The sequence below is a fragment of the Peromyscus californicus genome, unplaced genomic scaffold, assembly GCF_007827085.1.
Source record: "Peromyscus californicus insignis strain IS unplaced genomic scaffold, ASM782708v3 Scaffold_24__1_contigs__length_46423439, whole genome shotgun sequence".
Classification (NCBI taxonomy): Eukaryota; Metazoa; Chordata; class Mammalia; order Rodentia; family Cricetidae; genus Peromyscus; species Peromyscus californicus.
In genome coordinates, this window is record NW_026294535.1 from 11,846,477 (window position 1) to 11,862,930 (window position 16,454).

At 47.4% G+C, this 16,454-nt stretch overlaps 1 protein-coding gene across 1 annotated transcript in view; it reads right to left on the bottom strand.

Annotated features, from left to right (window-relative positions):
- The window catches only part of Elk3 (ETS transcription factor ELK3), a 64,170-nt gene extending 55,949 nt beyond the window's left edge, over nt 1-8,221 (bottom strand). The window contains exon 1 of the mRNA XM_052753127.1: nt 7,851-8,221. The gene's annotated coding sequence lies outside the window, so the exon portion shown is untranslated. The remainder of the gene's footprint in view (nt 1-7,850) is intronic.
- Between the last annotated feature and the right edge of the window lie 8,233 nt (nt 8,222-16,454).

Genomic DNA, 16,454 nt, shown 5'->3' on the forward strand with positions numbered 1-16,454 from the left:
GTAACAAACTAACCCAGTTTCTGAACATCCACCTTCCTTGGAAGTTTAAATAAAAAACCATGGCGAATGTCACAAGCACTCTTCTTGGCTGGCTTTATAATTTAGCCAGGAGACCTGCCTGTTAGCAATTCAGCAGGACACTGTCTAGAAAAGGGCTGGGTTTATGCACAACAAGGCCGTTTATCAAGCCCAGGCTACACTGATAAGGCTTCTTGGCTTTGTTTTGGTTTTAATTCACCAAGTGCCAGGTGCTGCACACAGTGCTGGGTGGACATAAGGATGAGAAAAACAGATGTGGGCCCAAAGCGAGCGCCCAGCCGGATGGGCATCACAGATGTGGAACAAACACATCAGGCTGCACACACCGGCCAGCATCCCTCACTCTCTGAAGCTACCCGGTTCAAGGATCCAGACAACATATTATCACATACCCTTGGTTTTGGAGTTTGGGGCAAGGGGTAATAATAGGTAATTGGGAATAACAGCCAGTCTCCAGCTATACACACCTGTAACTGTCTAGCTCCTGGGTTCAGAGAGCAAGAATCTGGGTAATGAGGAAACCTGGGAATAAAGCCTCTCTTGAGGGCTGGGGTCCCAAGGGAAGGCTGAGGGCCAGCACAGGCTTCGCCAGGGAGGGGATAGGTGGAGAGAGAGAGAGAGAGAGAGAGAGAGAGAGAGAGAGAGAGAGAGAGAGAGGAGGAGGAGGAGGAGGAGGAGGAGGAGGAGGAGGAGGAGGAGGAGGAGGAGGAGAAGGGAAGGGAAGGGAAGGGAAGAGATGAGATGAGATGAGAAGAGAGATAAAGAAAGCCGAAGAGGACCAGTTGAGGGGGGAGAGGAGGGAGGGAAGGCGGGTAGAGAAGGGGTGTCAGCATGGTACAGTGATGTACATACATGAGCATGCATGACATGATGATATCCACTACCTTGTATGCCAAAAAAACAGGAAAACTACTAAGTTCATTCCAAAAATAAATAAAGGATGACTGTAGACTGCAAGCCTCTGAAGAGTGGATTCCCAGCAGAGTGCAGGGGGATCCGTAAGCGCTTGAGGAACAGAAGAAAGGACCACATGTTGATGAGGCTGGCCGCATCTACAGTGTGCAGCTGCAGTTAGAGATGTGCATCTTTACCCTGAGCTGCATCCTCCAGAAGGATCTGGTGGGGCAGAGAAGCCAGCGCAAGGAAGGCTGGTGTGAGCTCGGAAAGGACTGTGGCTCCTGGTGCTGCCAGGGTCTGGGGACAGGGGAGGATAAAGAAGGTGGGTGCCCTTCTGAGCAGCAGAGGTGATGGAACGTATGTACCACTACGCTCACACAAAAGAGGTAGGGCTTAGCCTGGAGATAGGGACCTTCCCTGGGACAACTCAGGCTCCGAGCTCAACCCAGCTCAGTCACTGTGCTCCGCAGTATGAGAGGACAGAAGGTCATTGGAAATGAGCACAACATTCAGCTCTGCCTCCAAACTCAAGGGAGAATGGAGGGAAGCCAGGCGGGTGGCACTGTCCTTCTTTGGATCCTCCTTATTCAATAAAGGGTCAAGTGAAATCAACGGGAAACTTAAATTGCTACATTTGGTCCTAAGGTAGCAGCAAAAATTCATTCACATTTTCACAAGGCCATGTATGTCCTCCAAGAAAACCGCTATAGGACTTGGGACTTGACATTCAAGCCCCCCCCCATTTCAGTCACATTACCATCCAGGGGAACTGAGGCACAGAATGATTAAGTAATATCCCTTCAACCCAGTTAGTTTTAAAGCAATACTTTCATTTTCCCTACGACACTGGTTAAATATTTTTTTACATCAAATAAACTAGAAAAGATTCTTCCCTGTATGATGAGAAAATCCACATATCCTACTGATTTGTGTTTAGCTGTACAGTTAAGTAAAAGGACTGCAGTATTTTATCAAGGAATTTTGGGATTTAAAAATCTGCTTGGTAGAATCATGAAACTATCCCCATTGGAATGAAAAAGTATTCAGGGAATACTTTTATTTCTATCACTTCAAAGTATTCAGAGAATACTTTGAAGTGATAGAAATAAAAATATTACATATGAATGTATGCAAAGTGATAGAAATAAAAATATTACATATGAATGTATGCAAACCAATGTCTTCTTTTGTTTGTTTATTTGCTTACTTGTTTGAGACAGGGTCTCACTTTGTAGTCCAGGCTAGCCTCAGACTCGTAGAAATCAGCCTACCTCGATTGCCCAAACACTGGTGTCAAAGGTGTACACACCAAGGCAGCAACACTTATTTCCTTTTTGTTAAGGTAAAAAATATGTCAGGGTCTTATTTTTTTTTTTTGTCTTGGTTCGTTTTTCCTATTGCTGAGGGCCCTATCCTAAATAGTCTTCAGAAAACACATCCAGATATTTGTGTTTTATATCTACTCCATGATTCCTATCAGATTCGCGGCTAAATGGGAATGCCTTAGCTCCTATGGCTTGAGAAATACTTAAAAATATGAAAAGCCTTTGAGCCACTTTGAGTGTGTGAGTCAACTTACTTTAGTTTGATTCAAATCCGAATGTTATTACAACCAATCACCTTGATTACTTTAAAAAATATACAAGTAGAATTCTCAGCTAAGTTTTAAATGAATTCTATTTAACTTCTAAAATAGTTCGGTAATTCTTCCCAGGAAATGTACATCACTACATGTCAGTAAAGTTGCTAGAGTTCATTCTGTCATTGAGTGACAATTCAACCCAAATCACATTTGTCTGAAGTGACCACTGCAAAGTTTATTCTCAAACTGCTGACCTTGGTGCAGATTTCCAGAAATAAGTACAAGGCTATATTAATTCTGATTGTGGAAGAGAATCACAAAGAGTTAAATATTTGAAGAGCAGTTACTTAAAAGACAGCATGAGCTACCACCTTTGGAGGCCTTCAGGATTTGTTAACAGAACCCTAAACACACAAACACAGGGGTAATTTAATTTGCTGGCCCTGCGCTCTACATGGCAAAAATGGAGTCACCATGATGTCACTGCCACGGTTTTGACCAAAAAACTGACTTCAATTCAAACTGGCCATTGGCAATGGTAATACTGAGGGGTTTTTTCTAAAAAAAAAATCAATTTAAAACACCAAAGTTTGGAAGGTATGGATACAGCAATAAATAAGGGTTGTCTACGTGGACCGGAACTCCTCCCCTCCACATCTGGATCATCACAAGGTGTATTTTTCAGCTTGACCTCCATTCTCTTCCTTCATCTAGCATTCTGTTCTGGCGCGTAGTGGGCCCTCACTTCCTGTTACCACAGCTCGATACTCTACTGCAAATCATGACTCACACTTAAGTCATAGAGAAACTCATCAAAATCCCAAATTTCACAGCACACAGGAACCCAATCTTTCAAGAGGGCAGCATTCTGAAAACATTCCAGAAGACAGAACACAAGACCAGTTCATTAGAAATCGTGTCAACCCATCCCCAAGAAACACAAGCTCAATGTTTGGCAACTTGAGTCTCGGTGCTCATTAATAAAATGCACCATGTGGGATGCTATGTGAAAATCAGCTATTTTTAAAAGTATGACATGACTCCAAATAAAACCTTGTGAGCACACATGTTCCTGTGCGTCTGTATACACAGCACACATTTTAAAAGACTACAAAAATATACAACGCCATGTTAGCAGCAGGACTTTTGGATATGTTTATTGTTGTCCTTGTGGCTTTCTATGTTTTCCTAGGGTAATTTGTGATATGCTTCACAACCAAGAAAAACAGAAAAAGTAACTTTTAGAAGATGCCTTTTGACTGGTGTGGTTCCAACCTGCTCTAAATCACCCTCCAACAACCAAGAGGAGCTAAGGCGTCTACTACACAGAAAATGTCTGCCCGGAACATACAAGGCTATTTGATGAATGTGAGGGAAGTCATGCCACTCACAAACTCGAGTGAATAAAAGCAGGCTGAGGAAAGGGTCACCAAGGTAAAATCAAAACAAAGGGAGAGCCCTTTGCTTTTTATGCATGATGAGGAGCCTGAGGCCTGGAAAGGAAAGAGGACCATGTCTTTGCCTACTCACGTCAAGGACCCAAACGACCTACTAGTAAGGAGTAACTCACCTTACTCCAGGGAGTCCCATCCACGGGGAATGTTTTAATTAAGTGCCCCGGGCTTGCCATGGGTTACGTTTTCTGACATCTGACAATACCATCTATATACATATAATTTAGTGGCACAGGACACACAAAATCCAGTATCTGATCACTGAGAAGGAATATTTTAATTTATACACACTGCCTGGAAGTCCTCTAAAAGCAATTTCAGGAACAGATTTAAGTTCCACAAAGTTATGACAAACATAAATTTTAATGTATGACCTCAGAGCTGCATTTACTGTATATTAGCAGTAATATACATTTACTGTATATTAGCAGTAGTTTTTTTTTAATTAATTGCTTTCTTACAGAAGACAAAAGGGGAGGCTTTTAATAAATGCTTAGGTAACTTCAAAATTCAAATGGGGCTGATTGAAAAAAAAAAAAAATCCTGCTCTCCCCCATCCAAATACGGCCCTTCCCATCTAAAAGGCTTCAGTACTGGTTGTGTGAAGAGTCAGAGCTGAGAGAGGTTCAAAAATTCAGCTCACAAAAGTCACGGCATCACAATGTCAGTATCTGTCATTCTGTGGCACCGAAGGAAAAAAAAAGACAGACAAGAGGGGGGAGAGACACAGAGAGAGACAGACAGACAGAGACAGAAACAGACATAAAGAGTATGCTGCCCTCATGAAAAGGGTAACTGAAGACTTCTGATGCCCATTTGTTGAATGAATACCCGTGAGAGCTTTTGATCATGGTCATCATTAAGGTGAATGAGAACGGGTCTCTCCGTGTAAGCACTACTAACACTTGGGGCTGGCGGATTATTTATGGGGAGGTGTCCCGGGCATTGTTGGATGAGTAGCAGCATCCCTGGCATCGGCCGGTGGATGCCAGTGGCACCCTCGTAGGTGTTCTTTACAGGAAGCAAAAATCAGCCCTGAAGAAAAACCACAGAAGCAGATCTCAAGCATCTTCAACAACTTGGATGGACTCTGTGACACCCGTCCTCCTTCTGATCAGAACAACGGTTCTCAACCTACAGGTCGCAACCCCTTGGGCGGGGGGGTTACATATCAGATATTTACACTACGATTCATAAGAGTAGCAAAATTACAGTTATGAAGTTGCAATGGAAATAATTTTATGGTGGTGGGGTCACCACAGCATGAGGAACCGTACCAAAGTGTCGCAGCGTTAGGAAGGTTGAGAACCACTCTTCACAACCTGGACCTCAGGGAACTCTCCTGTAAGACGATGCATGTGAGCACTCGGAAGGCCTCCCCATCAGCTGGAGTTCTGTTGTCCAACTCAGTCACTCAGCCCAAGGAAGGGTGCAAGAGAAATCTCGAACTTGGGCCCACTCACTCAGATAGGGTGGGCTGGCTGGGTTGTTTTGGGGGGTACATTTGCCACGGGAGAAGTCATGGCAACACCTTAGAAGTCTGAAGAGGTCAAGAAAGGGTCCTGTGCTTCCAAGGGGGCTCCCTAAAAGTCTTTGTCCTTTTTAGTAACTCTACACATTTCTAGTCAACATTTAAAGACTTAAGAAAAAAATGAAAAAGCCAGAAGGCCTGAGCTATATTTGGCAACGAAAGGCCATCCCTTTTCATGCTCCGGGGGTTTTGCAAGCAGAGTCATTACTGGAAGCTCTTAGGACACTGATGTCCGACAGTCTCCTTAAATGTCTGACCTGTACGCCCTCCTCACACAATCTCTAATTTTATAATCCTCATAAATTCAAACCCATAACTGACCTTTTCCAAATAAATGCATGCCACAGAAAGGGAGAAAAGGAGAGAGACCAGAGAATATTTTGTTGGACAGTTAAGGCTCAGAAATCGATTTAGGCTCTTTAATAGATGCCCGGAATATGCTGGGTTTCCCAGCGTGCCCCCCCCACCAGCCCCCACCCCCCAACAAAGCCGAGGCACAGATGGGAGAGGATGGGCAGACGTGTGTGTGTGTGTGTGTGTGTGTGTGTGTGTAAGAGTTGATTGGACAACAGAGAACAAAACCACACACACACACACACACACACACACACACACATGCACGCACGCACGGACGAAAAGCATGTTCGCCTGAGAACCAAAATGGCCAAAGAGACTTGCAAGTTTTTTTGGGACTGCCCTGGAAAGACTGGCGGGGTGGAGGAGGCACCTCTAAGTCAATAAGGCGGTGATTTGCCTGGCTAGGCAGCAGGCTGACAGTGGCTTGCACAAAACCCCTCCTGTGCGGAGCAGCGGAAACTCCCAATGAGATTAGTCGGTGTGTGTGTGTGTGTGTGTGTGTGTGTGTGTGTGTGTGTGTGTGTGTGTGTGTGTGCAGACATTACTTAGCAATGACTGAAGGGACTCTCTCTTCCTGCGGCAGCCAGTGGAAAATTCAAGGATTTTTTTTTCCCCCTGCAGCAGCAGAATCCCTTTAACCCTCTCCCCAGCCAACTCCAAAAACAACTCGGCCTCCCCCCACCCCCAACTGTCCCCACCTCGGGCAGAGGGCTGGAGGGAGTTAAAGGCCAGCAAAGGGGCTTTCAAAGCGGGGAGGGAGGGAAGGACGGAGGGAGGGAGGGAGGGGGCCGGCGGGGAAGGGGCGGGGGGACCCTCTCGAACACTACAAAGGAAACTGTAAAAGGGCACAAATACATAAACCTGAGAAGCAGCAAACCACAGTTTCTTTGTGAGCTCCTCAGTGAGTCATTTTCAAGATGCTGTCTGCAGCCAGTTTCAAAGCGGAAGCGCACGGCAATTAGTCTTGCCGTTTCCAGACAAGCCAGAAACTCTCCCGACACTCGTTTTTTTTTTTTTTTCCTTCTAAAAAGCCCCTTTTGCAGTTTCTGAAATAGCCTTTCTTGCTTCCACCCCCACCCGCCGCGTAACTGCAGCTTACCCTCGGCAATGATTCGGTTCAGAAAACGTAACAAAACGGAGACCTTTTAATTTTTTTTTTAGCTCCCGCCCCCAAATTAATCCCCGCTTCTCCCCCCCCCCCAGAAAAAATAAAATAAAATAAAAAGTTCCAGTAACATTACAGGCCAGCAGGCAGTTGTTGGCAGTTAAAGAAGTGAGAACTTCAAGAGCATCCCTCGCCCGGCCCATCTCCCAGATCCGAATCCCGACCAGCAGCCTCGGCCGGCTTTTAAAGGTCCCTTGGACTGGGCGTGCGCCTGGGGCGGTGACCTGGGCGGGGGTCACCTGCCCAGCGAAGAGTGGACACGCAGCCCCGGGCCCCACATCTCCACGGCCCACGTCCTCCACCCCCCTTCTCCAGCCCTGTGCCCTCCCTGGATCTGAGCACCCGCGCCTTGGTGCCCATCCCGAAGGGAATCCCGACCGCAGCCCCAGCTGGAGGTCAGCGGCGACCCAGCCTCCAGCCACGCAGCCGGCTCCGGCCACCAGCCTCCATCCCAGGGCCCCGGAGCCTCGCTCGCCAGCCTGCAGGGGTGCGGGAGCTTGCACGCCCCGGGTGCCTTCCACTAGCTTCGCAGCGCAGCCCCCAGGCTGGCACACGGGCTCCCGCGGTGGTGGTGGTGGTGGCGGCGGCGGCGGTGGCGGTGGCGGTGACGGCGCGCAGCATCCTCCCCCGCGGGGACGCACCCCCATCCTCCCCCACCACAATCCACAACCCACACCCCACAGCGCCCACCGCCCCACCCCCACCAGCCCAAGGAAAGAAAGAAGGGGGGAAAAAAAGAAAAAGAAAGAAAGAAAGAAAAAAAAAACTACCCCGAAGAAAACTTTGCAAGCGCCGGAGCAACAGGCAAGCAGTCCTGCAACCTACCCAGATGTGGGGGAGCGTTTGGGAGTCTTCTCGGGGAGATTTCTAGGAGGACCCGGGCGAAAGCCCCCGACTTTCCATGCTGACAGGCGTCTGCAGACGGTCTGTTGCTCTTGTAATGAGATCCTGATTTTTCCCCCTTTTTTTTTTCTTTCTCTCGCTCCTCTTTTTTTTTTTTTTTTTTTTCCTCTGCTGTGTGTGAGAGCAGGAAGTTGGAGCAGTCAGGCCGAGCCTGCTCACTTCCTTTACTGCATTATTCCCCAGGCGGTGTGCAGTCTGTGTAAACAGGCTTTTCCGCCCCGCGCCGCGCGCCCGGGGCCGCGGCTGTGCGCCGGGGCTGCTCGCCCAGACCCGCGCATACCCCCGGCGCCGGGCCCCGCGCCCGCCCGCCCGCACGCCCCGCGCGCCCCCGCGCCGCGCCCCCGCCGCGCCTGCCCCGCTTCCTGCTCGGCCACCCCAGGGGAGGAGCCTGGGGACCCGCCGGCAAGGCCGCCGCCCCTCCACACGGCGGGCTCCGTCGGCTCCGGTGCACCCGGCTCTCTGGAGCTGGGCATCACCCTGGCTGGGGTCGTGCCCTGCAAAGCTGGCCTGAAAGGAAGCTGGGCGCGCTGATCTCTGTCCCTAGGCATGGAAGGGTTGGGAGGAATCGCGAGTGGGGTTCGGGGCTTGGATGCTCTGGGCACTGGGCTGCTTTTATTGCAGACCAGGCGAGGTTAGGGTGAAAAGATGTAGTAGGGTGTACACAAAAGGAGTTGATGGGCGCTCCCTAGAGATGCGGTCGGATAGAGTTACTGTCAGGGACTGACTTAACAGTAACAATATAATTAATAATAATAGTCATCATTTTAAGCCAACTTTAGCATTAGGGTCCTCTTTGGGGGTTAAACTTTTTTAAGAGCCACAAACTAGAAGCCAGGTTTCTTAAGAGAGAGACGGGTAGGGCTGGAGAGATGGCTCAGCCCTTAAAGGCTAGGCTCACAACCAGAAACAGAAGAGACTGTAAAGCGACTTAACAGACACCACCTTCTCGTGCCTACTTTGGAGCTCCAGGTGGCTTCAGACTCCGGAAGGGGCACCCTGTGGTCTCAAGCCTGGACTCCCCGCCCCTGAGAGCCCTGGCCAGGATCTGATTGGAGAGTTGGACATTGCTCTGAGGCTGCAGGGGGGAATGGGTCTCTAATTAACAAACCCCTTCCACACAGTTCCCCCACCCCAGCCTCCTGCTTCAAACTCACAGCCTTCCAGAACCTTCCAGCCCCATGCCCTCACTCTTTAGGGCTTCAGATCAGTGGTTTTCAAACCTGAACGTTCAGCATGGCGGGTAGGGGGTAACAGTGGTTTGTTAAAACCCTAACTGCCCGGCCTTACCTCACCGGTTCCCTGCTCCCTGTGTGTCTGGTGTGATTGTCAGAGCAGGATAACAGAATCACGGTGGGATGGGGATGGGGGTGCTTTGAAAACTAGCCACAGCATACTCAAAGCAGACCAACACCAGTTTCCAGGTCAGGAGGACCACATTCTGAAATTTCCGCACTTTCTTTTTTCCTAGTATTTGTGATGTCTCTGAATTACTTGTTTATAAGTATCTCCTTACTATTAAAGGTCTGGGGGATTGGATTCATGGAAATAAATACCATCTCCCCCCCACTTGCTACTGCTTATCCCCACACCCTGTTAAACAGGGCCAGCATTTTCGCTTAATAACTGACGTGTATAACCTGTTGGTTGGGACCAGGCTCCCCAGCGCTCTGAGAAGAAACAGGTAATAAGTGAAACAGAGCGAGGTGGGTGTGGGAAAGGGGGCTGTTTATCAAACCCTGATTTTCCACGGCTCATTTTCCACTTTGGAGATTATCATTTAAAATCCCTAGCTGGCTTCTCCTGTCACTCAGCAGAAGAACGCAGACTGTGTGTGTCCCTATACGATCCAGCTGTCCGTGTGAACTGAATGTAGAATGTAAATGTACCATCCAACTCAGAAGCACGGGCACTTGAGGAACGCATGTTGCTTTTTATTTTAGAAAATGTGCATCTGGGAGAAGCCAGTCTGAAGAGGCTAAATGTATGATTCCAACTCTTCCAGAAAAGGCAGAACTATGGAGGGCAGTGAGAATGTTGTCATCACCGGGAGCTGGGGACAAGGAGGCAGAAGAAGACTTTTAGGGCCAGCCATGAACTGCCTTGTGTGATGCTACCATGGTAGACGCGTGTAATCTCTCATTTGTCAAAACCCACAGGTTGTCCTCAGGGCCGTCAAGTGAAGTGTGGGCTTCAGGAAGGGATGTGTCAAAGTGTCCAGGAGCATCATTTGTAAGTGGTGCCTCACTCTCTTGAGGAAGATGGCTGGGGCTTGGGGACACAACACCTATACAGCAGCTCACAGAGAATGCTCTAGAAATCTGCACAGGTCTCGCTTGGAGGTAAAGTAACTTGCCTAGCATGCACAACCCCATGAGTTCAATCCTCATCACTAGATATAGATAGATAGATAGATAGATAGATAGATAGATAGATAGATAGATAGACAGACTGATAAAGGGGGAAAGAATTACAGGTAGATTAAAAAAAAAGCATAATCAGAGGGGGAGAAGACAATCAGCAGAGTGAGTGATATTAGACACTTGGGAATTGGTGGTTCTGGGGAGAAACCGCAAAGTAGTCGGCCATCCTTGCTCTGGAGAGGCATCCGAATTTGGGGGTGCGGCAGCGTTTAGTGGTTGGGAATGAACCGCGAAATGGGGTAAAGGGAACATGATTCACTCTGCAGTCAGTGTCCACTGGAAGACCCGGTCCGCGGCTGCCCTTCTGAACTGTGCTTCTTGGACTGAGCTATCCAGCCTCACTGAGTCCGAACAAGCATCCATTTCCTACTGATTTTTTTTTTTTTACAGTGAAAGCCACATTTACATCAAAGCAACATGCATTATGGAGGTTAAAGAAGTTTCATAGACCTGTGGGTGGCCTCGTGGGAGCTGCCTTTCCCACTCCTTGTGGTTAGAGAATTTGCTGGGGACGCTGAGAAGCATGGATTTGGATTTGGATTGTCTCAGGAGTCTACGGCCTGTTCCTGTGTAGCTACAGTGAAGGGGATTCTCTTTTTCCTTTGTAATTATAGTTTTTTTTGGGGGGGGGAAGCAAGATCTGCCAGGCTTAAGTGGAAGAATTCACTTCTTTTTCTTTTTAATTGTAGCTTTGAAAAATAAGGCAATAAAATGTACCTGTTTTAAATGTCTAGTTCAGTCATGTTAAGTGTGTTTGCTTTGTTAGGAAGCTGATTCCCCAGAACACATTCGTCTTGTACAACTAAAATGCTGTAACCATTAAGCACAACTTCGACCCCACCCTTAGCCTGCCCCAAGCCTTTGGAAAGCCTTGTTCTATTTCTCGCTCCTATGAATTTGATGAGGTGCTTCATGTAAGTGGAATCATACAATATTCGTCTCTCCTCAACTGGCTTATTTCACTTAGCGTAACGTCCTAAGACGAAAGTTGAATACTTTTCTAGTATGTGTAGACCCATCTCTTGGCTACTGGAAATAATAAGAATTTGTTTTATTTATTTTTGTGATGCTGGGGGGGGGCATCAAGTCCAAGGCCTTGTATGTATTAGATAATCCACTACATCCCAAGCCCAAGAATTTACATTTTGAAATGGTTGAAAACAAATTTTTTTTTTTTTTTTTTTTTTTTTTTTTTTTTTTTTTTTTTTTTGGTTTTTCGAGACAGGGTTTCTCTGTGTAGCTTTGCGCCTTTCCTGGAACTCACTTGGTAGTCCAGGCTGGCCTCGAACTCACAGAGATCCGCCTGGCTCTGCCTCCCGAGTGCTGGGATTAAAGGCGTGCGCCACCACCGCCCGGCGAAAACAAATTTTTTAAAGGGTAGCATCTTGTAACAGGTGCACATGACATAAAATTCAATTTCAGCATCCATAAAGTTTTATTGGGACATAGATATGCTTATTCACTTATACACCGTCTAATATCGTGTTTGTTCCACAATGGAATGGATTAAAGCTGTGACAGAGACCATATGGTCTGTACAATTGAAAGTATTTCCTTTTCGGCTCTTTACAGGAAACGTTTGTCTGCCACTGGCTTAGCCAACAAAATTATGAATCCCTTTTTGATTGTTGTTGTTCTTTTGGGAGTGGGGAGGTTGGCACGTTTTCTGTTTCATTTTGGTTTGCTTTAGGTTTGCTTTTTGAATTTTGAGACAGGGTCGAGGGTCGGGTTACACAGCCCACCCAGGCTTACCTCAGATTTCTGGTCTTCCTGCCTCAGCCTCCCAAGTGTTGGGATTATGAGCGTATGCCACCATGCTGACAATTGTAGGTGAATCTTAAAAGGTCTTATTAATTAAATACAGGGAGTCACATATTGGGGTAAATTCTGAATGATCAGAGAAGCAGAACAAGCCACAGCTAACCTCACCTCGCCAACTTCTCGGCCGATCCTGTTTCCTCAAACCGGAAGCCTCTGAGTCCTCATCCGAATGGATCTCAGCTGAACTGCTGCTAAAAGCCTCAAAGCTTAAAAGTCCTCTAGTTCCTGGTCCTCACACCTTATACACCTTTCTGCTTCCTGCCGTCACTTCCTGGGATTAAAGGCATGTGTCTTTCCCAAGAAAGACATGAGATCTCAAGTGCTGGGATTAAAGGCGTGTGTCACCCTGCCTGGCCGTTTCCGGTGTGGCCTTGAACTCACAGAGATCTGGATGGATCTGCCTCCAGAATGCTAGGATTAAAGGCGTGTGCTACCACTGCCTGACCTCTATGTTTAATATAGTGTCTGTTTGGTTCTCTGACCCCAGATAAGTTTATTGGGGTGCACAAGACATCAACCACAGACAATGGCTTGAGTTTTAAATGGTTTTCTTCCTTGTTCCGAAGAAGGCCTTTGTTTGTTGTATCAGATGAAAATCCCAGTGTCTTTAACAACCTTCACATCCAAGAATTGCGTCTTCAGAGTAAACTACGCCTCACTTGATTCCTCTTACTTGGTCTTCTGAAGAGGTAAAAGCAGCTGACTGCTCCAGGCCCAGCCCTGAGATGCCCCTTCAAGACTCTGTTCATAGTCTCTGAACGGACCTGAGCCTCGCTCCTGATGGGCCCTGATCCTGGTTTTACATCCCAGCTGCTCGCATGGGGCCTCACCCCCGGGGAGGCTGATGTCAAACCCAGGAATCTGCATTTCTCCACAGCTCCACCCAGACCACCTTCGTCCTTGAAAAGCAAGTGTCAGTGTCCTACCCATCCCTACTCATCCACATCCGGCCTCCTCCAAGCAGCCTTCCAAGATCAGCCAGATAAACCACCTGGACCAATTCTCCTTACCCATACACGATTGTGTCTGAACTTGGTGGAGACCCATTGAACAATTTGTCCCTACACGTCCAATTCTTTCATCGAATCATTTGTCTCTGCCCTGTGGGTTGGATTCTTGGAGAGGGACATGTGACCGTGGTGCACTTGTCGATGTTATCCATCACGTCTGGGAAATTGCTAGCAAGCCTTCCGTTCACACTCTGCTGCCAGCCACACCGTGTGGTGCAGCTGGGTTTACCATGCACTCTGATTCGTGGGAGATGTGTAGGGCCACCCAGGCTTTCACACTCACACTCACTGTAACGACCCCAACTTCATTATGTGTTTCCTCTTGCAGTGCACACCCATTAACACAAACATAAAGCCTGATGTGGCGGCACACACCTGTAGTACCAGGCAGGATCCAGGAGGCCAGGGCAGGTGGATCATGAGTTTTAGGTCAGCCTTGACTAAAGAGCCAGACCCTGTTTCAATAAATAAATAAATGGAAAAAATTAACAATACAAGTATAGCAGACACAAGACTATGAGACCCACATTTGCCTGGGACCATGCGGTAATGATGAACTTGGAAATAATACATCAATAACGTCTTTCTGTGTGTACCAGAACAATTTCTTGTTAGCTAATATGATGCTTTGATTTCTGGTTTCAGTCCATTTCAACGCAAACACCCAAGGATAAATCCTTCAGCTGAATGCGTCTGAGAGATAAACTGGTCAGTTGACCCCGATACGGCTTTGAGTTGCTTATATAAATCACTCCCCTGTGAATCCTTCATCTCTAACCTGAACACCTACTCAGAAAGGGACAGTTTAATTTTTTTATTTATTTGCTGTGTGTTTGTGCGCGCGCGCGTGCCGATGTATAGTTCAGACAACAACATTTTAAGAGCCAGTGCTCTCCTTCCACCTCGTTTTGAGGCAGGGTCTCTCTTGTAGTTTCTGCCACTGTTCCGTATCCTCTAGGCTTAAGAGCCCATGAGATGCTAACTGATTCCCATCTGCCTTCCATTTTACCATCGGAGCGTCGGGATGACAAACGAGTGTGCCATGGTATTCAGCTTGGTACGTGAGTTCCATGCACTCGGGACACTGGGCATACAGAGTGAACGCTTTTACCATTGAGCAACCGCGCTTCTTACCCGGTGAGCCATCTCCCTGGCCACGCTAATTTTGTTGTTGTTAAATTAACCTGTAGCCCGTAAGAAGAGGAATGGAGCATGACGAAGTTTTGCGATGGGGCGGTACAGGTGTGAGCAGAACATCAGAGGAGAGCAGCTGACGGGGGAATGAAAGCTAATTTCAAATGTTTACACGTTTCCGTGGAGGACTGAAATTCGTTAGGACTCTGTACTCTAGGACTCACCCTCAAATCCACATCTGTGTCATTAGAAAGAAGGAAGGAAAAAGCACAACGTAGTGACGGAGTAGCACAGGTCCCCGAGCTGTGAGTCTCACTGCCGTCATTTCCAGAACAATACAAGACAGAACCTGCCCAGACTAGTCGAAATCACTTCCTACATGACATAAGTGTGGTAAGCCCAAAAAAGCACAGATGGACTCGGCGCTCAGCGATGCCTTGAATACCTATGCTAACAGCTGGTTTGGATTTTAGACGTGTAAGTAAAGAAAATGGGGGGGGGGTGTCTCTTTTGTTTTGATCCTAGAAGGTGTTGGATCAGGCTTTACAGAAAACTGAAGTTTCTCTCTCTCTCTCTCTCTCTCTCTCTCTCTCTCTCTCTCTCTCTCTCTCTCTCTCTTTCTATCTCTGTATCTCTTTGTCTCTCTTTCTATCTATCTTTATCTCTATCTCTATCTCTCCAAATACCAGAAGCTCAGGAAATACCATGGAAGGCAAGACGTCATACTAGCGGGTTCAAGGCAAAGGTGGGGGAAAGTTATGGTCTGAAGTTTCAAGACCAACAGTTTAATGTTGAAAAAAGCTAAGGGGTGAGACATGTGGTGTCACGTCCCATGTGAAAGATCCCTGACACTCCAATGACAGTAGTTATTTAGAATGGTGCAGGAAGGTCTCAGGCCCACCAAACCGGCAGGGGGAACTCCAGATAAGGGGCTTCCGAATACAGGGAAACTCCAAAACACATGCATGGTGATGAAGCTGTTACTCGAGACTTCGTAGGTAGAGCCAGGCACTGCTGTTCTTGAGGCCCAGCACAGAGAGGAGGAGAGAGTATTTTCTTTACATTGACAATGTAGAACCTGGAATTCTTTTTTTTTTTCATTTTTATTTATTATTCATTTTTCTATTATCAGCTTGATACAGTATAATTCCTCCCCCATGCCGTTTATTGAAGGAGGGAGGAGGTCTTAAATACAGGCTTACAGCACAATGGGAGAACCCCGGAGGGCAGAAGTTCACTACCAATGTTTTACAATCTTGCATCTAAGCTGTTAACGCCCATTATGCAGGATACACAGACAAGGATCTTTCCTTAAGCATTCAGGAGGGTGGAAACCGGCAGGGAATTAGCATAGGGAGGATATCAAGGTCAAGGTCAGCAAGCAAGGCAACAGTTACCCAAAACGGGGGCCAGGACCCCACAGGTCCCCCTTTCACTAAAAAATGAGCTTCTGACTTAGGTTGCGTGGGATGTCAGCAGGTCAACTTACCCGTCATGGAGACGCCTGCCCAGGCCACACAGGCGCTCTGACTTAGGTTGGTGAGCGCCCCCTGAACCTGGAATTCTTGTAACTTGGAAATAACAAGAGAAGGGCTATGGAGAAGGCTCAGAATGAGGCCTGGAGTTTGGATCTCCAGAACCAGTGTAAAAGCTGGGCAAGCAAGGCAGCTCACCCAGCCAGCAGGAGGTAGAAAGAGAATCCTTGGAGCTAGCTGGCTAGCCCAGACTAGCTGAAAAGGCAAGCTCCCTGTTCCATGAGGAACCTTACCTTAATATATAAGATGGGAAGAGATTGAGGAAGATACCTGGTGCTAGTTTGGGCCTCTACACATTCATACCCAAACGCACTTGCAAGCACACACACGTGCGTGCACACACACATGTATGCACACATACACATGAGAAAAAAACTCTAAGACTGTTTGGGGGAGGCAGGTGTTGAGCTCCCACAGGAGCATATGTTGGCTAAGCAATGTCATAATATTCTCTCAAGGCCTCCTATGTACCTGGAACACAGATGAAGCTACAATATCCCAAGACAATGAGAAAAGGTCATTTGTAGGCTGCCTGAGGTTTACAGGTAAGGATGCTGGCTGATACCATGCTATTGGACTATCTTAAATGAATTGACTTCATAAGCC